Below are 22309 nucleotides of genomic sequence, written 5' to 3'. Positions count from 1 at the left end.
TACGTACGCGCGCTAGAAACTTCAACGGCGGGACCAAAGTTTAGGTTAAACTCTCCGACAGAGATCCCCGGTTCCCGAACTCTTCGCGTTAAATTCACCCTATCGGAATTTACAAATAACCGAGGTTACATATTCGAACGTAAGGGTCCGTAAAGTTCTATTTAAAAACAGTTTTCGCGCGACAAATTTACGCGAGACGCGTAATTCTCACCTCGGACCGAAACCGTTTGCGCGCAATTTACTACAAACGACTTCTGGCATAACGAGTCCTGGCACCGAAATAAAGAACCGCCGACCCGACTAACCCCCCCCCCCGGAAACAGTTCGTAATTGAGATTGAATCGTCGACAATTTTCCACCGCCGCGGGGCAAAAATATAACGAGTACACACAGCAATTTAAAGCAATTGTGCTTCTTTCGCGAGAGCGTTCCATCGAGCGCTTAAGAAGCCAGCCACCGTCAAGATTCCGTCGCTGGAATTCTGTTTACAAAGTTGCTCGCTGCCTCAAAGCGAAAAATATTCGCGAGCAAACAGCTCAGTCGTTCCCAGGCAACTGCAGTTAATTAAGAAAACTTTGGCGGACGCGTTACGTTATCTACGGGACGTATTGGCGAGGGGGTAGCCGACGACGCGGAACCGCGTTTTACAACTTTTACTCGGGCTCATCGATTTAAAAGTTCCGTCATTTACCGGCACGAGGCTCTTTGATATTAATCACGGTATCGTCGGGTTAAAGAGCGCGATAAGCGACCTCGATAGCCTACTGAAACCCGAAGAAGGGCTCGCCAAATAAATTATAAACGTATAAAGAGTACGATGGCTCGTTAATGGCATCGTTTCCAACAGAAGCATATTCCAAAGGTTCGCATCCCCACGTTAATTCGTGGCTTAATCGATGGCATCGAACAGCTGCGACGAACAGCGATCTACAAAAACGGTAGCACGGGTTCCATTTGCAACCAGCACCCCGCGAGCCACCGCTACACTTCGATCAATGGGTTCGCAATTTGCGCGGACAATTCGACGATCTTATCCGTGCGGTCAGCGTCGAATACGCGAGTCGAAATTAAATACGATCGGCGTGTCGCGTTGAAAATATCGAACGTTCGCAATCGAGGCGGGAACAAGCTCGAAAACAAATAATCCAGGGATTCAGCCGGCTCTGGAGCGTCGAACGGTAGGGTGAAATTTATCGAGCCACTTGACCAAAATCGAACGAATCGCGTTGATTCGAGTTCATCGGCGTTAAAGCGGCACTGTCTGATCGTCGAAGCATCCGTGAGAACCTGAAGAATTCCTGCTCCTACCCCCTCGTTCCGCCGAGCAAATAACCGAATGAAAAATTTAATACTTAATCGGGTTTTATTGGATCCGTTTTAATTTCCGTCTTAATGAAAGTTCTTTTCAGCGAATTCAATTTTGTCCGTGGAACGTCTGATGGGATTGCGTGATTTCTCCGAGACTCGAGACCGGGAGAATTAAACGCGTCGAAAGCGAGCAACACGCGCTCCCGAAACGACTCGTAAGACATTATACGATTCCCCCTGGGTGCTTCGACGTTCCGCGATTATTTAAATGTCTTGGAAATCTTGAGGTAACGATCCCCAACCCCCGACTCTGGAATTAATATTTGCAATTACGAACGGACGTTACGTGATCGATGTTCTCTATGGTTTCTATCGGTAATTTCCGTGCCATAAACGGGAAGAGTGAAATCTGAACGGCGTCCATTGTTGACCGCCATCTAACTCGATCAACGCGATCGAAATAGCTCTGTGTTAATCCGACTGGATAACGTGTCGCGACTTTCGATCCGATATATTCGATTATAAACCATCTTGGCACGGTGTAGCGTATCATGAGACGATGATCAACTTCCATTAAAGTTATTCACGCTTGGCGGAGGGAGGATGAAAGAGCGGAAAGTGAAAAATCGCGAAAGACACGCACCACTCGGGGTCGACCAAGCCTGATCGCACAATGTGCATCTTAAAATGGAAATAGTAAAAGCCCAGGATATTGGACGAAGGCATCGAGCGAAAAATCGCTATAAAACGGTCAGCGGCGCTAACGATAAACCACTGTTTTCGTAGAACATTATGCGAAACGAATAAGAGCGAGTAAATCACCTGCAGCGCTGCAAAGAAAAATCGTATTCGCCCCGATAAATGTTTTGTGAACGTAACACAATGAGACTAAAATCACGCATGTCAGAATGTAATTTGCATTTATCGACAGGCGGTTTTGAAAATTAAAATCACTGCAACCTTGTATTACATTTACTTACTCGTACGACGAACGTTGGAAGAGAAGAGAACATTTTCATCGTGGGAGTTCCTTACCTGCAACACACAAAATTAAAAACTATTATTAACACCACACTCTGAATTTTCACCAGTAAATATTCGTCTTTCGTTCGTTACGCGAAACTTTTCTCGAGCTAAAAGTTTTCTTTAAGTTTGTTCGACGCCGTCCACATTCTACTTACTTACGCTAGCGCGTTTCCGTTAACCTGGGACCGATCCTTCTTTCTCCCAGCGATACTCGCGAATCGTAGAAAAAGGAGCCGGAATATGCGAAGCTTTTAGCCGTTGCTATGAATGTACGCATTGAAACGAATAGCTTTCACGGCACGACGCTATCATCCGCAGATGATATATAACTCCAAGAGAGTTCTGAATACTGCGGACTTTTCTCGCGCGTTCATGCGGCAAAGCGGGAGGAACGAGCTGGTGCCGTAGTTTACCGAACCGAGCCCCATATTCGATATTTCTCTGGGGCCGATCGACGATTCCTTCCTGGACAATGCCGTTTTCCCTCTGGCTCCAGTCGAAACTAAGACACGCGTTCGATAGAGAAACTGCCCCACCCTTGGTACAACCAACAAGCACCCGTCGAAAGGTCAAAGTTCACTCACGACAGTTCGATTACAGAATTCGATACTTAATGAACATTTATACAGAGTGCTGGATCCATGAATGCTGTATTAAAAAGTAACAATAAACCACGAGGCAAGATAAAGATTCTACTGCCAATGTTTCGCTGGGGAAATCGTGCCCACATTTTTCGTTAATCGTTCTGTATCGAATCGTTTCATGGTCCTGGGTGGTTTCGTTTAATCCCAAGCCACAAAACGCGCCAGCCAAGTTAGTATAGAAACCCTGCGGTACGAGCTGTGTAACAGATTGCAGTCAATCCGGTGCGCGCGAGCATATACTTGAAACTCGATTTGTACACGAGGCGCTAAGCCACAGAGCGCGCGTGTTGGCAAGTTAGCGCGCATACGGAGTGGGGGTAACGTGTCAGAGTGGTGGGGATAACCTCCGGGAGGCCTTGAGCAGCCACTTAATCTCGATCCGTCTACAGTACTCTTGCAGTCCATTAATCTGTCTGCGAAGGCGTAACGTGTACGCGCCGGAGTTCCAATCATTCGCGTACTGCTTAGCAACAATCAAGGCATCAAGGCCCCTAAGAGAAACGAAAAGAAAAGGAAACGGAGCCTCCGTCGGACGTCCTTGAGATCGATGGCGTGCAGACTCTCGAGCCAGATGCTTTCGTGCGACGTATCGGTACCAAACGATTGAGGGCGTTATCCATAATTACAGGCGCGTGATCCCGCTCGCGACGCCTCGTCGTATCATTATGCACTTATCAACGTTTCCTCTGCCCCCGATCGAACATTCGCTCGTAACTGCAGTCGGTTATTAAGCGTAATCGCGCCGCGTTCGGAATCGATGATTACGAGCCGATCGCCGAGAGATCCCCAATTTGATCGCGTGAAAATCCATTGACAACTTGTCCCTCTTCTTCATTACTATCCTTTAATCCGTGCATCGAACATTTATGTCTTCGTTTTTTCTACCGTGCAACAGGTCTATCGTTTATACGAACTTTTCGAAGACGTTGAGCGAGAAAAATAAGTAAATAAATTTTGCAGCACAGACCGACAAACGGCGAAATTTATCGCGTATCAACGATGTTAATTTACATGCGGTGGACGCGGAAGAACCTGCACACGTGCCGCGATGCCTGAGTGCGACACGTGCGTTGAATTAGAGTTCCACGTGTCCGGGGCCGTTTCATATGCGAGCCGCGCGACCACGTTCCCTTCGTGTATACGTGTTAGCAGTTTTCGGGAAAAGATGGTCCGCGAGACCCGTAAACGGAAAACGTGTCCCGCGGGAGCGACTCGCGGGGAAGAAACGACGAAGAAAATAAAAACAGACGAGATCCTGCGTTTGTTCCCTCTTAGAAACTTGTTCGTGGGTAGTTTAAAAGCCAACTTCCCAGTTTAATAGTTACGGTGCACGTCTTCTAACTTGGCCGCATAACCCCATTGCTTTATATTTTAATCGATAACGCGGCCGGTCTTCTTTTAACTCGAGCGTTTATAATTTATTTCCTTCATTGCGAGCTAGCTCGGTCGGCGATCTTCGAATTTCGATCGTTCATCGACGTCCAAAAATGACGCGATGTCTGGACACCTGAAATTTCGCGTTTAATTATATCCCGTGACGAAAATTCCGACGGGTCTCTGCCCCTGCGCGGTAGTTAATTAAAAATAACAATTACCGAGAGAATATATTTATTATGCGCCTTAGAGCCGGTTTTACAACTAGAAAAGTTTACAGATAAACTCGAGTTTATAGCTAATTTCCCGACCCACCGTACTTCAAAGTGGAAGTTAACTACCTCGAACTCGTGGTAAATTACACGCCGGACATTAAGTGCCAAAGAACGTTTGCCACAGTTTTATCGCCGTTCTATATTTTCCCCAGCTTATCTCGTGGATATTAATTTTTACCGGATGCAGGCTGACGTCTGCTGCAACCAGACGGCGAACAATTTAGGCAAAAAAATAAAAAAAAATCGGAACGTCGAATAGTTGAAATTGATCGATTCAAACGTAATCGTCTTTTTCACGATCCTAGTATTACTGAAAGTGTTATAGTTTTCATTCGTGGGAGGAACAAAATCGAAAGTGTCACTCTTTACGTAATTGCGTGCAAAGCGTTTCGAACGCGGCGTTCGCTTCGGCGTTGTTTTCTTAACAGAACGACGCTTTCGCATTATTGAACGCGACCGGAGTTACTTTAGCATACTCGGCGATGATACGCCGCATCGTATCAGTCATTGTAGCCAGACCCTGTGCACACACATTACTTTTTCAAACGTCAACCCCTATGTCTCTGCTTAGGAGGATTTCGTTCGATCCATCATGCGTCCCCTTAAAGCCACGCATCCTTTATCCAACACGTCTCTCTCCGGGGACGACGATGATATCGATACGAATAAGGAAATTTAAATATTTTAACAATTTTATACTGAATTGGTTATTTGCTACAATACGAGTATATTATACAGGGTGTTCGGTCACCCCTGGAAAATATTAATGGAAGATTCTAAAGGCCAAAATAAGACAAAAATCAAGGATACTAATTTGTCGATTGAGGCTTCGTTAAAAAGTTATAGAAACATTTCCGGCCACACGGTATATTTTCGGTGAGGAATTTTTTTCTCGAAAGTGTCTAGGATTTCGGGGTTCATTCACCAATAATGATTGCAATTGACCTCTGGAACTAAAAATAATTTTTTTAGAACGATTTGAAACTTTTTAATTTAATTTTGTAATAACTTTTTAACGAAGCCTCGATTTTCGTAGAATCTCCCATTAAAATTTCTCTCAAGGGTGGTCGAGCACCCTGTATAATCACAATGCCACGAGTGGTTTGAGTATTTTTAGAAGTTGCTTCAATAGGTAACAAAGGAAATACGTAGTCTCGATGTCCAATCGCCCGGTGAATTGACCTTTGGACGCACGCGATATTTTCTCAGGGGGGCACCCTAATAAGAATCCAGGGGGTGTCCTATTATTTCTCCGGTGTGATCGTACAATACCGCGTCCGCGATCGCCCCGGCTATATTACGAACCGTCTGGCCGGGCGTTTTTCATCGTCGAACGAAACCAGATGGGAACGTTGAACCGCTCGGCGGTTGGTCAGCCGCGCGTAACAGACGCGTCCAGAGATCAGGGACGCAACGTGTCGATCCTACGCAGATAGACGCGAAATGGGGCTGCTGGATGAGTCATCGGCGCTGAGACGTCGGACGGAGGACAGGAAAACGGGACGAGACAGGAGTCGAAGCTCACGGGAGATCGAATTCTCGCCGCGTCTGCGGATTATTACGAGTCCCTACGCTCCGTCGGGGGAGGGAGGAGGGAAGGGGGTAAAAAAAGAGACGAGAGGCACCGTCGGCGGACAGCTCTTCCGTCCATTATCGACGATCCTGGCTGCATATACGGCGCGAAACACGTCCTAAAACCGGTTCCCGATCGGTTCCACGAACCGCATGCGCCATCGGATCCGGGTACCCACACGACTCCATCTCCGCCTTCCTCTTCTTCTTCCTCGCTCGTGTATGTGTGCCTCCCCCCCCCCCCCTGCAACGGCCTGAGCTTCTTTCCTGCCGCCGGTTGCAGTTGGAAGCACCGACTTCCGCGAGTCGCGCGCGGATGTGGGCTGGACCGGACTCTCGCGCTTACCTACGCCATATATTTTAGGCGTTAGGCGAGTCGTAGGCAGCCCCGCGGATCGTGCATGCATCATCGCATTATCATCTCCGCGGAACGGCCCGGAATTATGACGTATACCGCCTTTATTCTCGCTCGGTACTTCGAGCTGATTAAATATTTGTAATTCTCTATAAACAATAGCTGTTCACCGAACGCAGTAACGAGGTAAATTAGGGTTCAACACGGGCCAGTAACCCATCATCTCACGTCAGTTATAAACCATTATCGCGAGCGAGATTCATTCAGAATTAACCCTTCTAAATAGAATTTCGAATGCGCGCGGAGGCAAATTAGGCATTTTCCATTGTTCCGACCTCGGGTTTTCGAAGACCTTGAACACGATAATGCCATTAGCGGAACACGTAATTCCCCGGCAATCCTGTCTAAGCGATTTACCGACGCTGGAATATTAAAAAAAAAAGGAAAAAAAGAACGATGGTTGAGCGATACGCGTCGCGAGCGCGCGGGGCCAAGCGAAGCGAAACTAATGCTCGCGATAAAACCACGTGTCGAGTGGTGCATCGCTGACGCTACCGACTTACGGAGCTTCGAAAAATACGTGATGCATGCCGGCGATCAGGCCAGGTGATGGATGGCGCTTCGCGGTAACTGCGCGGCAGCCTATTCTCCGGAGAAACTTCCGCTTCTCTTGTTACCGTTCGCCCCAAGTTTCCGTGAAACCGTTCCCGCCGTGGGTAAAATTTCCTCGGTCTTCTTGCGAGTCGCGCCAAGTCTGCACGAACGACTGTCCGCGAAGAAATTGTTTTCCTAACGCGCGTTGACTTCGTTGGATCTCACGAGAAGATCGCTGGATTCTTGGATTTTCTAATATTTACCGATTACGAACGGCAGTTACGAGCTGTTAGAAACGGATTCGTTCGCGCGTTCCATAAATCGCTACGTTCGAAAACGCATCGGGAATCGTTTTCTGAGATATTCCAACCGCGCGTTCCTCGAGGATGCGGTAGAATCCGTGGGTGTAAACCCCTGTTCCGCGCAGCTCCGCGTTGCTGAACATACCCGCGGAGTGGAACGCGTGTGCGCGAGCCGTAAGTTATTGCAGTTCGTACTGCTAACTAAAAGCTATTTATACGGATAGTAACTTAACCATACCCGAGTAAGTAATGCAGTAAGTTGCTCTGCCGCTATTAACACGTTCGCTGCCACGCGGGTAAACCGAAAGAGACTTCCTATAAATTTCTAATATTTTACCATTGTCGTTTGTTTCCCGGAGGAGGAAGCACGAATCACGATCGAGGAAAAAATTCAACTACGAGCCGATGCACTGGCGCCGCGCGTAAAAGCACGAAATTACGACGGTTAAAACGAAGTACGCCGTCGCGATGCGAGCCAACGGGACTGCCGCGCCAGAAATAAACTTCGCCCTCCCGACGTTTTTCGAGCTTTTTAAAGAGCAGTCGAAAAGAAGACCGTAACTCGGAAACTTCCGCGAGATCGTGCCCGGTACATTGTTGTCCCGACTGGTCGCGTACGATGTAACGCTCGTAATCGTGCCTCGCCGTTAGCACGAAAGGACTTCTCGCAAAAGTTCCAAGCTTTCGCGGCGTTAAATTGTTTGGCATTCCTTCTGTTCTACCCCCGGCCGAACTACGCGCGGTAATTCGCGAGCTTTTCGAAATATTATGACTGTAATATTCGCGTCGGTATTTTGGAAAGTATGCCCGTAATATTTCAACCAAAGCTCGCGGATACGGGGAAAAATTCGCGGAGTGAAAAATATTTTATTCGCGGATAAACGGTTTGTTTTACGTTTTAATCGGGAACCCCGGGGATATCCATTGTCGAGGAGTCGGGTTCGATAATGAATGTCTGGAACAGTCCAGGGGAGTCGGTGCCCTCGAAAATTATAATCTTTCATTGTCTGGAGGTGCTCCTGTCCCCCGTTGCTTCGCTCGAGGAATTTATAAAACCGAGAGTACCGGGTGCAGATCAATTTATGGCGGAGCTAATATTGCGGTAAGCATTATACGGTGTCCCGGATTCTCGATGAAGCTGGAAATATCGAAATCGGCGCAGGTTAATCCTGACTTTGAAACCTCGTTGACCGAAACGCGATTTTACGAAATTTCCTCGCGTCGTTAGGATGCAAACGAGAGTCTCGAGATTTCAAAACAGCCCAGACCCGGCGTAATATTCAGCGAGATTAATTTGGAAATTGATAATAAGACGGAATAATGCCGGGCTTAGCCCGACCGAGAATGCAGTCGCGCGACACTAACCAAATTTTCCGTTCTTCCTGGCCAAAGCCGGTAAATGTTAACAAGCGAACGCGCCGCGGCGTATCTCGAAGACAACGTGTATCATTAACCACAAAAGACCGGCTTAACCGTGCACCGCGTGCAGGTGCGCCCGCAGCGAATTTAGGTTAATCGTTCTGCCGACTAATCGTTAGATGTATACCATTTGTGTAGCAGGGAAGGGCTCGTAAAGCATGCTCAACACGGTCTGCGGGTCGACAAAATGATGAGACATCATCGATCGCTCCAACCGTATCGAAAGATCGTTTATTCCGAGCATCGGGAACTATTAGCATACCGGGTCATTCCGGATCGATCACTTTCCGTTTTCGACGTCAGGGATTTCAGAAATTACAGCACGCTCGATCTTTACGTTCCTCGATGTACACTACAAAGTGATCAATTTATTCGTCGCTTCGACGATAATTTTGTACTTCGTCTTGATTTACGAAGTGGCACCCTCGAAAATTTCCGATTCGGAACCCCGATCCTCCAATTTCACCGTCAGGCTAACTCGTGAACGACCGCGTAAAAGTTTATGGACACGATCGTGCATACTAACGGCGGATAACAACGTAACGTAATAACGAATGTCTTCATATTCGCAACCGTGAGCCGATTTTCGAGCTAGCAGCAATTTAAAACCACTAAAATTCTACTACTTTCCGTTACTTCCGCGATTTGGGTTGTAAAACAGTTGGGCTCGTGTACATATTTCGTTTCCCAACACTTTCACCGCCAGTCAGTGAAGACGAATCGTCCATTTTTCATCGGGAGGTGAATTAAACGAGCGGCGAGAAATGTTTATCGTTAGGGCTGAAAACACCGCGATGACTCGACGAAATCTCATTCCTCGAAACCCGACAGTTTTCGATTGACACGCTAATGCACGGTTCGTCGTGAAAGGCGGCGTAGTATCGCGTTATCTGGCAACGGAAGTAGAAAGTCAACCGTCTACAAATTGGTTTTACCCGCACGCTGCGCCGAAGGAAGATTAAAGAGAGTGGTCGTCGAGCCTCACAAATAGGATTTCTCCCGGCATAGCGACGATAAGAATTGTCTTCGGTAGGAATTTTCCAGAGATTTAATAAGTCGTTGCCCGATCGGTGTCCAACTGCCCTAAGAACCTCTCGTCTCGCGTTATCGACAAATACGACGATGGCATTAACTCCGATCCTGAATCGTATCCCGATTTAAATCCATTAAATTGTCATTCCGTGACGCTAAAGAATAACGAAAGTACGAACATCTAACAATGCCCGACAGATATTAGTTTCCGTGTCGGTAACTCGATTAAGAAATTGTGAAACCGATTGGAACGGTTTCGCTAGCGAATCGCTGATCTCGTAGCTCATCAATAAATCATTTTCGGATATGGGTTCGTATAAACTTCTTTCACTTACTCGACCCATTTAATGGGCTGTATAAACTCGACGTTTCAGGTCGCCGTGTATCCAATCTAAAGAGAAAGGCAATTTAACCTTCGAACGCTAAACCTTCGTCAATTTTACGACCGGAGTTGGACACTGCGTACACATTCTGTGGGGAGGGGGGACTGTTTCGAAGCAATCCGCAGCGCGGTATTACCTAAATATACAGTAACGTTAACCAGAAACGATGCACAGCTTACATTTTATATTTTCTATAAAATCTATCTCTATTTTCGGCTGTTCCACTTATCGAAACCGAGAGGACGCGCTTGGCGGACGTTCCCTTCCGGCGAAAGGTCAGGATCGTTGGAAGGAACTGACCAAACGTCAGCCACGTCGAACCATAAACCTTCCCGCGAACAAAGTAATCATCGGTCGACGCTTCCTCGCCGCGAGAGGAATATATTTTCGGCCGCGCGTTTCCCATCGGTCCCTCCCGGAACTTTTTGCGCGAGCTGCCAATATCGGGGCCGCGGAGTGAAAATTGATGGCTTCGAATCGGACAGGAAGATTTTTCCACGGTTCGCCGGTTATCGAGCCGAAGTGATAAGCAACGAAGGGCATGGGATACCGCCGCCGGCCCGTAGCCACCGGACCGTGTAATTTTCATCGAACCATGCATTTCCACGTACCCGATCCACGATCTACGAACATCCACGCACCCACTCGTTCCTTACAATACCCATCCGTACATCCACCCAACGATCCCGCTTCTCGAGGGCTCCGAAATTCTCGTACCTTCTCTTCCTAACGGGACCGTTACTTTACGCGACCGAACAATCGACTTCTTTGTTTTACCATAACGTAAACGAGCCTTTATTTTACGATAAACGTTTGGAATTTTTATACGTGGTAGACTGTTTTCGACAATATTCAAGCATCGGCTCTGCCCTGTTCTGGCTCTATTACGTCCACCATTGTTTTCAACATCAGTCTCGCAGACAAAAATTTATCGTATTCGCGTGTCGTTTATCAGGGCGTAGGTACGCTCGTAACGCGCGCGTAATGCATCGACCGGTCGATACCATTAATTGTCCGAAAGAGTCGTTCAGCCGTAATTTACCGGCTAGATTAACCTGCGCCGACGATCCGTCGTATCCTGGCTCCTCGGGCCGTAGACCGGAAAGCGTAGACAAAATAAAATATCAATTTCTTCGCCGCAAAAAATTCGAGACCTCTTCTTTTTACGATGCAAAACGCCCACGCGGAGAGCGAACTTTTACGCTCGCGAGAATCAGCTGCCCGCCAACGTACGCGCGTGTCCGCTAGCGGAGAAAAACGGTGCCCTCACCTGTTGTGAGGTGAGAGATAAGTGAAATAAAAGAGAAGTCAGTTATATAAACGTGTATCGAGAGAACAGTGAACGGGCGATAAAATGGGAGTGCTCGGGGACCGCGAAAGTAACTTGTTCCGTTTCTTTTTTCTTACGAGTAAACAGCTTTCACCGATAATATCGTAACTTCTATACGAGCTACCAAACAAACGCGAGACGAGTTATTAACAATTTTTCTTCCCTCGTGGGTGGACGTTTGAAAAAGTTTAGAAGCCATCGACTCGGAGGGGTTCTGTGATCGTTCTTCCAGCGCGTTAGGTTGACGATACACGTTCCAGGAAACGAGGGCTCAGCACTTACGTGCTCGTAATGCGGCGGATAAGGGTGAGGAGAGCATGACCGGTATGCGCTTCTTCGTGAATCTAATCCCCGAAGCGCTGAAACACCGCCCACGCGAGTCGCCGCTGCATCGAGATTTTCTCGCGAGCTACACGCTCTGTTCCTTCGACGAGGGAAGGGTAAGATAGGAGGGGATAGAAGAGAAAAGACGCGGACGACCGGTATACCGGTTTTCGAGGAGGCAGAGGCCGGGGGCGGCGGAAGTGACGTCACATAGGGGGCCACACGCGCACATCGCGCCGTGCAGCCTCTCCAGAGACAATGACCCATCCTAACCTCTCCTCTCTCCGCAGACCCGCCTCATCTTACGCGAAAAGCTGCTCTCGAGCTTTTAACGGGAAGACTTCCGGGGCTGCTGGGAATCGCGAAATCGTTTAAACGCTGACACGCGCCTGGATGCATAAAAAAAAGAATTGATATTTGTTTCCCATATTTTCAATTCATGAATTCGTCAAAATTGCTATACAGGATGTTCAGCCAACACTGAGAAAAATTTTAATGAGGGATTCTAGAGGCCAAAATAAGACGAAAATCAAGAATATCAATTTCTTGACTGAGACTTCGTTAGTAAGTTAGTGAGTTATTAAAAAATTAAATTCAAAAATTTCAAATCGTTCTGGAAAAATTATTTTTGGTTGCAGGGGTCAATTATAAGCATTTTTGGTGAAGAGACATATCCCCGAAATCCTACTCACTTTCGAGAAAAAAATTCGAGTAAGTGCCTTAATTTTTCGGTGAAAAAAAATTTTTTCAAATCGTTCTAGAAAAATTATTTTCAGTTGCGGGGGTCAATTACAATCATTTTTGGTTATTAGACATACCCCCGAAATCCTACGCACTTTCGAGAAAAAAATTCAGTACGGACGAAACTTTAGACGTTAATAACTTTTTAACGAAATCTCCATCAACAAATTAGTATTCTTGATTTTCATCTTATTCTGGCCTCTAGAATCTCGCATTAAAATTTTTCCCAGGGGTGGCCGAACACCCTGTATAATCGTTCCAGTTCGTTCTAATCTAAGAGCGAAGGATCGGAAAATTGAACAATTAAATAGCCAGTCACGTCCAAGGATCTGTTAGAGAAATCTTTAAAGACGATACTCCGTAAGCCATAATTCTCTTCAATTGAATACCACCAGTGTTTCGAGTAAAATATACACGTGTTGCTCGAGTGTACGGTTTGATAGCTCGGTATCCTGGTCAGATTCAATGCTCCGCGAAGTGTGAATTCGCTCTCGACGTTTACATTAGTTCCTTCTCGTTGGTTATTTTTGTATCTAATGGCTGGATGTCTCGCAGTGTGATTGGCGGAAATTGTGTTTTCTTGGGTGTTACTCGCGAGGAGGTGTAATTTAGAAAAGAGGAAGTTGTCAATTATCCCGTGGAATATTACTTTGATATTCTTAGAATCAGATTGCTGTTGGTTAACGGTTAAGAATGACCCTTGGTCGAGAATAACTCGAATCCCAGTTTAGCTTTTCCTTGCGTACATCGCCAAGATGTAACTGTTTATCTACATATTATTATACGTGCACTGGTTAATCCTCGAGCAACCCCTTCTCCTATTTTAATTTCCATTTTAGAAGACAGCCAACTATGAGCGCCCATTATCCATCCCCTTTGTCTTCCGCAAAGTCTTCACCCTTTGAAATCGCGTACACGAAATAATTCTGATAAGTCGTTTAATCGGTTATGAAATCTGCAGCTTCAACGCGCGTCGCTCTATTGCCGTGAAACTTCATCTTTCGCGGACTTATTAAAAAAGTTTCACGAGCTAAATAGTTAGGAACTTTGTTAGAGGCGATGAAAAGATATGCAGTTTCGCAGGTAGGATTTGGTTCAATTATCGTTAATACCTGACCAAACCTACCATCGCTATGATGACTGACATTGATATTCCTATTATACCTAACTCTGTCGTCCTGCGAAAGTGAGTTGAAACGGGGGGATCGACGGTTCAAGAAACAATGCATACGTTATTCGTCTCAACGACAGCGAACTATCCCGTTTTCGGAGAGAAACCGAATGAAAACCGAGCGCAGCTTTCAGAACGGAAGTAAAAGCAATCCTTTATATGGTCCGAGCAAATTGCGCTTCATCGGCATACAAAGGATGCTGCAGTTAACAGACAATTGGCTCGTCTGGCAGGTACGGTGAAATTAAATATTCAACCTCTCGGAGCCAGCCAAGCGGGCAATAATAATAACCTCCAAATTGATCTGTCACAGAGTTAACGTTTCTCTCGTCGCGAAAGGCTATTAGACGCCCAGGAACTCGACGTTCCGCGTCTAAGCAAGCAGCCGGCGTCGCTGTCCGTCTCCAAACGGAACCGATTCGACGACAAACGCGACAAGCTCGTAATTGCCGGAACAATGCGTCGCGCTTAACATATTTTGTTCGTTCCGTTCGGGGACAGAACTGGTATCTGCCCTCAGTGAACTCGTTAGGCGACGGAACACGCAGCTACGGCTTTGTCGTCAATTGTGCGTGCGTGGCGCGAAAGCAGACAGTCTCTGTCATTATTTCGAATATTTCGACGGCGATCGATTGTCAATTGTACCTTCGAACGACTTACGAGAGTCGTTGAGAAACGAAATCTTTCGAGTAACTGCTGTGGAATTGCGCTACAAAGATTAACATCTTTGAAAAGTCGATTCTATAGACCGGAGGGCTTCGAGTTTACGGTGTTCACAAAGTCGTCCGTTTGAAGTGCACCCTTCGGACTCCGGTTTGGCTGGCCTTCCAACCCCTTATTAAATACGGATTGTTCGGCTCGCCTGATTTCAGCGCGCGTCAGCATCGACGCTCTGTAATTACACGCGACGGTGAAGCTGATTTAGGGTGTCCCTTGCAGGAGGGAGGCGCAGGTGGTCCACCCTTTATCCGAGTCGCCATTAGAGGGTGGTTACGACGCGTGCAATTTTCGAGGATGCGTCGCTTAATGGCAAGCTACCGATCGAAATTGAAATTATTTCTTTCCGGAGAGTTCGATGCCTGGAATTTAACGCGAAGGCTCGTGGCTCTTTCGGGGCGGGGTTAAGAATTCGTGTTGTGAATTCGTACACGGGGCACGCGTGAACGCCTCCCGTCGAAAACGTGTTTTACAGCGTCAGAATTCTCGCACGACATCTTGTTGGCTGCGTTACGTGACCTGTAATTATATGTCGAATGTGACAGAATGTCATTGCTACGCTGTCATTTATGGTCCGTCAGAAATTCCATCGTCCCGGTAGAATTTGAATGTAAATTACCATATTGTCGCTAATGTCTCGATCGCTATGTACCCCATTTAGCGTGATGTTATGCCTCATATAATGAGTATCTTAACGTAGCGTTTCTCAACCTCGTTTAAAATTTATTTCCATTTTTTTACGAATGTTGAAAATCCTTTTAGAAAATAAATCGTACCTAGACATTGTTCAAGTCATGTATCGACGAAGTACAGTTCTATCTCATACCTGAACAGAGTTATAAAACGAAGTCTGAGTTCACAGTTAAATTTCGAGAACATCACGTCCACAGAATTTTATAGCAGATGTAAATAGATACCGCGGGGAACTTGTTACACCGAACACGATCTAGGTGTCACTTCTACGACACCCTACTGACCGACGCAACACTAATTCATCCTAACGAAGAACGAATACATCGTGAAACATGCTGTAACCGAGTATTATATCCCTGATAGAGCAGACGCGAGACGAGAACTAAACTCTGCTATTGACAGTTACACTTTGCATGCAACCGAGGTCACCTAGAAACGAGCACAATGATCGCGTAAAATAAGTATTCAGATCTCATCGTGTGAAAATACGAAAGTGAAACTGTTCTTTTGTTAACCGTACGAATACACAAATGGAATAAACGGTTGCAACAGTCCCCAGATGCCAAAGATACGCGAAGAGCGGAAATCATCGTGACGTTAGATTAATTTTAAAATGCAGTCACCTATTTTTAAGAGTCAATGCAAATAGACTACAGACGCGTGTAATGCAAATGTAATTAAGGCCGACGAAATGCGAGGCGATAACGACCGTTGTGATAATTAAAAAGGGAGGGAGTAATTTGTTCTGCCCTTTGATGTTACACGAAAACACTGTATTTTTCATTCTCCGCGTAGCCTGCTAGCGTGCTTTTTGTAAATAATTAAGTTTATGGACTGGAAAAGAAGTCTTCTTTGTAACTTTCGATTCTGCCGGCTCTCAGTTCCGAGGCGATAACGTCTTGCTTTTACTAGCCGATACTATCAAGAGCCGAGCAATTTCACGTTCGCTTTTGTAGCGTGCCAGGGAACTGTAAAGAACAGCCGGACGTTGTTGGGAATATGTTGCGAGTAACGCGCGTTTAAGTGCACTGTTTCGATCGCTCTCACATCCCCGCGACTTTTCTATTGGATTCGAACGAAATATTTATTCGCATTTTGCGTTCTATTCCGTTAAAATTCCTAAAGTGAGATTTCCTATGAGCATTTCCCTTTTGTATTCCACGTTTGTTGAATACTCGAAAACTGTAATTTTAATTTCCATGGACCATAGTTTGCAAAAGTAAAGTTCAAATAGCGATGAGATCCGGCTGGAAAGATAATTCGAAGGCGGTAAGGTTTGAGAAACACTGTACGGAAGATGTTAAGTACCCTATTTTTATCTAACTAGTTCGCAGAAGGCGCGGAGAACACGTTTCGCAAGTAACGCGTGCAAATTGCGAAACAGACCGTCCGAAATATCGTACACGAGCGGTAGCTTCGATCGCGTAACAATACCAACCACGTTTCGAGTAAACTTTTGAATTTCTCTACAGGCATCTGCTGACCACTGATGACCACTCCTGATACTTCTGACAACGTATAACGATTACTACTTGCTACTGCTTGCCCCTGCTGACCACTGCTGACCACTGCTGACCACTGCTGGCCACTGCTGGCCACAACTGACCACTACTGACCACTACTGGCTTCTGCTTACCACTGCTGACCACTCCTGATGTTTCTGACAACGTATAACGATTGCTACTGACTACTGCTAGCCTCTGCTTGCCTCTGCTAATCACTGCTGACCACTGCTGACCACTCCTGATATTTCTGACAACGTATAACGATTACTACTTGCTACTGCTTGCCCCTGCTGGCTTCTGCTGACCACTGCTGACCACTGCTGTCCACTGCTGGCCACTGCTGGTCACAACTGACCACTACTGACCACTACTGGCTTCTGCTTACCACTGCTGACCACTCCTGATGTTTCTGACAACGTATAACGATTGCTACTGACTACTGCTAGCCTCTGCTTGCCTCTGCTAACCACTGCTGACCACTGCTGACCACTCCTGATATTTCTGACAACGTATAACGATTACTACTTGCCTCTGATGGTCTTTGCGTGCATCTGCTGACCACTGCTGATACCTCTGACGTGATATATATGTAATAACGTTTGTGTAATATGAATCTACGGCAATAAATGATACAATTTCGAGGAATTTAAAGTGCCTTTGTCGACTCTCGGAAACTCTACGAGCTCACGTACGCGTGATCTGGCATAGTGTGAGAAAGTGGAATGAGGTGTCCCCGGTGCACCCGGGGTTCCGTCTGGCATCTCTGATGACGACATGTAGCCTTTCAAGCGGCGAGTGCATTGTTCGGTGTAAGTGCCACGCGGAGCCCGGTTGCGCTCGCTTGCTTTCCCCGGTTCGTTAGACCACGACACGCCCTTGTTAATTCTAGCACAATATTTAAGCAAGAGGTTCATAACCATTGAGCACACATATCAACCGAGCGAGGATCCTGTATATCCCGCGACCACGGTCACCCGAATCTCTCTCGTTGAACGTTTTACGCCGGAGCTCTTTGGCCACTCTGTCGAGCGATATTTTTCGGAGGACTCGCATCCGTCAAACGGACGGCTATTAAATCGCTATCAATTTTTAAAGGCGAAACTAGAAACGGAATTTCAACGACACGGCTAGAGCGCGCGTGGGAGGGAAACGAACGTACCGGTGGAATTTTCTTCCGTTGTGAACCGACAAATTATTTAATCGTTATGGTACCAGCGAATGGAATCGGGTTTTCAGCTTACAAACACGCGTGAAAAACTTGACTTTTGTTTCTAAAAACGAAACTAAAAGTTCGTAGAAGGTTGAAATGTTAATTCAAAATGAAGGGAACATGTTCTATATTCTATATATCGACCCGGGTGTGCCAGAAGCATGAATACACAATTCGATAAATTCTGGAACTCAAAGTTCTGGCATTGCTAAACTAGACAATAACTCACATTCATGAATCGAGTTTAGAGTATAATCACCGTTGTTATCTAACATACAGGTTTATGGTTTTGGTGTATCGTTAAGAACACAAGACACATTCAACGCTACACGATTTTAATTTTCTTTCTTCGATTCTACATCTACAACTCCATTAATTCATTTATTTTCAGATAGAAAGTTTGTTTCAACTCCTTCGACCAGTCGTAACTAGTAAATTATTGATTATAAAATTCTGTGGAAATTAATTTCTGCTACTGACATTTCAATGAATTGGTAGGTCAAATTTTGTACGTTGTTTAATCTCCCAGAGTCGCCTATTGTCGTTACCGGCGATCAAAGTTTGTTTCTGACAGCTGAATCAAGAGAAGGGTTACATTTTCTAACAATTTACAGCCTGTGGTCTTCTGGAAATCGTTGGAACGCGTTCGTGCTCGTATATAAAATATCGTTCGCGCGTTTTACTGTTTCGATGCTCACGCAGTAGCTAGTCGTAAAAGACAGGCGCGTGCGTCGTTTAGCTCGAGAATCAAAGAGGCAAACGGAGGGACAGGAAACTGTACCGAGCAAAAAGTCGCCACGATTGTTCTTCCCACTTGACTGAGAAAAAAAAAAGCGGGTGAAACTTCGCTGACAATACCAGAAATTCCGACGACACAATGACGCGCCGCGGCGGATGGCGTTGGTTGTTCGTCGTTCGAGAAACAAGAACAATCCGAGGTTGGATTGTCTTCGACACGACTCTATCGACGAGGACGTTTATTCGTGCAACGTGACAAGATAGGGATCAGCCTGAATTAAAATAGCCAACGCAAATGCAGCTGTCGCGGGAATCTTTGCGAATCAAAGTCTATAGAAACTGTCGGAGAAATTCAAGTTAAAAATAAAATATACTTTGAACCTCTCTCGTAGTCTACGAGGAATCTTTAAAAAGTTAAATCTCTGAACCTTGTAAAAAAATTTTAATCTCAAACATTCTATTCTATAATTAAAGCCAGGATGCTCTGGAGGGTTAAATTAAAAGTTCTACCCTGTACACCGACGATGTATACAGGGGCAGAGCGTTTTAAGCATCGAAGCGGCTGTGCCCAATCTCTCTGATCAAAGCTTTAACAACTTTTTAGGGGAAAAACGATCCGTTTACGTCATACGATTCCTTTTAATCTCATCGTCCCGCCCAGAATAACACCGTACGAATAAAAACAAAATACTTGACACCGCATTACATTCGCGAAAGAAATAAAAAGGGAAAACTCAAAATGAAGTGAAAAGGGAGGAAAGGGGTGCGGTAAAACAACGGTTGAAAACAAAATATCGTTGCGTAAGCCGTTCGTCTTCGACGCGTGATCGATATTAACGTCCGATATTGCAGAACGCCAACGCGGGGCAGGGCACCGGACGAAACGACTTTCGAGGGGAATAAAAACATCGCGTTTGTCGATAGAGGTAATTTAGAGCTAACGCGCGCGATCGTTATGCGCGGGTATAATTCACGAGCTGCTACGAATACACGGGCCACATCGACACTCGTCGGCTAAATTGGATTTTTGCCGCGTCGATGGGGAGAAACCGTCTATGTCCGATCCCGCGTGTTCCACTGGAACTGCAACGGGGGAACCGTTTCCCCTCGAAAGGCACACCCACGCATTCCTCGTAAGGTCAAACACGTAACACATTTCGTCAAAATTATAAAGTGACACGGTAGGGAAAACAGTTTGCAAGATACAGTGAATCCCCTGTAAGTGTCGTGCCCCTCCCTTATTATTTTCAATGATCGTCTGAAGATGATTCTGGAAATTTTGGAAAATTTTGGAAAGTTCTATGTCTACTGTGTCGTTTTATGTAGCGAGTCAACCGACGTTTTGAAGACAATTTCGTCGATCCTGATGTTAGTCCAAGTTTGTCATGTAGAATTACTCAAAGTTTCGGACACCTGTTGCTGAGTACCCTCTGGATCCTGGCTTTGAAGGATTTTGCAAGTAGCAGAGATGACGGGTTAGGGCAATGTTTGGGAAGTTTCACAGAGGACACGGAAGCTAAGATGTTCAGAGGCATAAGTGACGAAGTGTTCGTGGCTGAGAGATTCGAAGATCGTATTAAAGAATCCCCTCGTCGTTGTCGCCGCGCCAAGTTCGCGCAGACGTATCAACGTGTTCGATAATTACACCGTGAGATTTAATTAATTCGTTAAAGCTCGACGACCGATCGTCTAGCCGACCGTATCGAAACGTTCCTTTCTTCGCTCCTTTCGCCGTGCAGCTTACGTTCCAGCAGCTTTGTCCCCCGGAAATTCCTCGAATGCTCGCCGTAATGGATCACCGTGGTCTTATCGCGGTAAGTCTTGGGAATCGTAGCGAACCTTTCGGCTCGCCACTGTCCAAGAAAAGGAGAACGGGTCCCCGTAGCCCCCCTGGGCGGCAGGGTGAAAGGCGAAGAGGTCAACCATTTCCGGATACCGATGCATCCGCATTAACCGATCTTGTTCGAACTCGACGAACCCCTCTTCCATCGATTATCCTTCAAATTTTCGACGTTCGGTGCTTCCCCTTACTTTGTTTTAATTTTTGACAAACTTTAGTCGAAAATATCTGGTAAAATTTAGCAATTCAAGGCTTCGTTTTTGACAAAATCGACTTTGAAAACACGAACACGGAACACCGCGTTGCCTCGTTTAGCGCGCGTGCCATGGCAAATTGGGTGCGGCAGTTTTCTATGGTGATCAGAGTTTAACTGCATTTTCCACGCGGCGGCGACCGAGTGAACCGCGTCATATTTGGTCGATGATCCGGCGACGTCGTTTGCCCCAAACGAACCAAGGAATGCGATCGGCTAACGAGCGCCCTTCGACCGAATTCAACAGAATATACCTTTTTCATTTTTACTCGTCGAGCTAAACAACAGCTGTATTTTGAGAGATTAAGCAGACCCAACGTCTGGAAATTGTCTTCCGGAGGCCAGCGAAGGCTAAAGGATCTCGTATTGTGTGCCCAGGACGGCCACCATGTGGTCCGACAGGAATGATCGATCGTTAGCGTTAAAATCGCGAACTTATCGAACGATCGCAATGGGACAGCGAGTCTGTGTAATCGTCGAGTCCGTCAGAGCACCAACACACCGTGAACGACGTTACCGTCGCTCGTGCTCCAAACACGGAGGCAATACACCAGCAACTTATGAATATTTACATCGGTTGAATATGCATACCACTGACAATGTATTATTTTTGCTCGACGGGAGATCGATATAACCCCCGCGCGGCACACATTCGGTCGCGCACGAACTGCAACGCGCGGCCAATGCAGCTCCCGCGCTCAGAACTACTATACGAGAGGAGTTCGATAAATTGTCTCCACCACCGGGAGAGAAAAATCACACACGCTTAACCCAAGAACACAAACACGGACGCGTTACGCTCGCATTCGCGCCTTTACAGTTTACCGCGCGGTCCCATACATTTCAATTCTTTTTTTTTTTTAAACGTTTTATCCAGGCATACATTTGCGACCCCGAAAATTCCAGGAAAAATCCAACCGAGGTGAAAGGGTATAGCCGAATAAGGGGGTCAAATGTGCCCCCAAACCGAATTGAACGAATGATAGGTCATTCGATAGCTTATCCAAAAAAAACCAAGTGTGCAAATTTTTAACTTGAAATCTCGACCGTGGGGGTAGTAATGGGGTGAAAACGAAAATCATGTTTATGAACAATTTCTCTTAACCTATTGAGTAAAAAAATGTAAAAAAATTCAGAGACACTTCGGGTACTGGGACACATATTTTGGGAGATTTTCAGATTTTTTGATCGAAGAACCAGGTAGTAAAAAATAAAAAACCGCAAAAAATGCCGAAAAATGCCAATTACGTATCGAAGGAGGCCCGGAACTACTTTTATACTTTTACAGTAAACACGTATTGCTATTACTATTATTCTCAATTTTTTTCAGATTTTTCATTTTGGTGCGCCGCAGTGAAAAAAAATAAAAACCGATTTTTTCCTCATTTTCTGCGTATTAGAGTAACTTACACGTTGAATTTTTATGCATTCTTCAATATACGAGTGTTTTGTACACTGTTTAATGTTTCTACACTAAGCAGAATTACATAACAATTGAAAGAA

General features: G+C 45.9%; 1 protein-coding gene across 2 annotated transcripts in view; it reads right to left on the bottom strand.

The window, feature by feature from the left end:
- Kug (FAT atypical cadherin kugelei) overlaps positions 1 to 22309 on the bottom strand; it is a 316166-nt gene that overhangs the window by 273193 nt on the left and 20664 nt on the right. The window lies entirely within an intron of this gene.

The sequence above is a fragment of the Colletes latitarsis genome, chromosome 1, assembly GCF_051014445.1.
Source record: "Colletes latitarsis isolate SP2378_abdomen chromosome 1, iyColLati1, whole genome shotgun sequence".
NCBI lineage: Eukaryota > Metazoa > Arthropoda > Insecta > Hymenoptera > Colletidae > Colletes > Colletes latitarsis.
The sequence above is the reverse complement of the archived record's forward strand: the minus strand, read 5'-3'. Positions and strand labels throughout refer to the sequence as shown.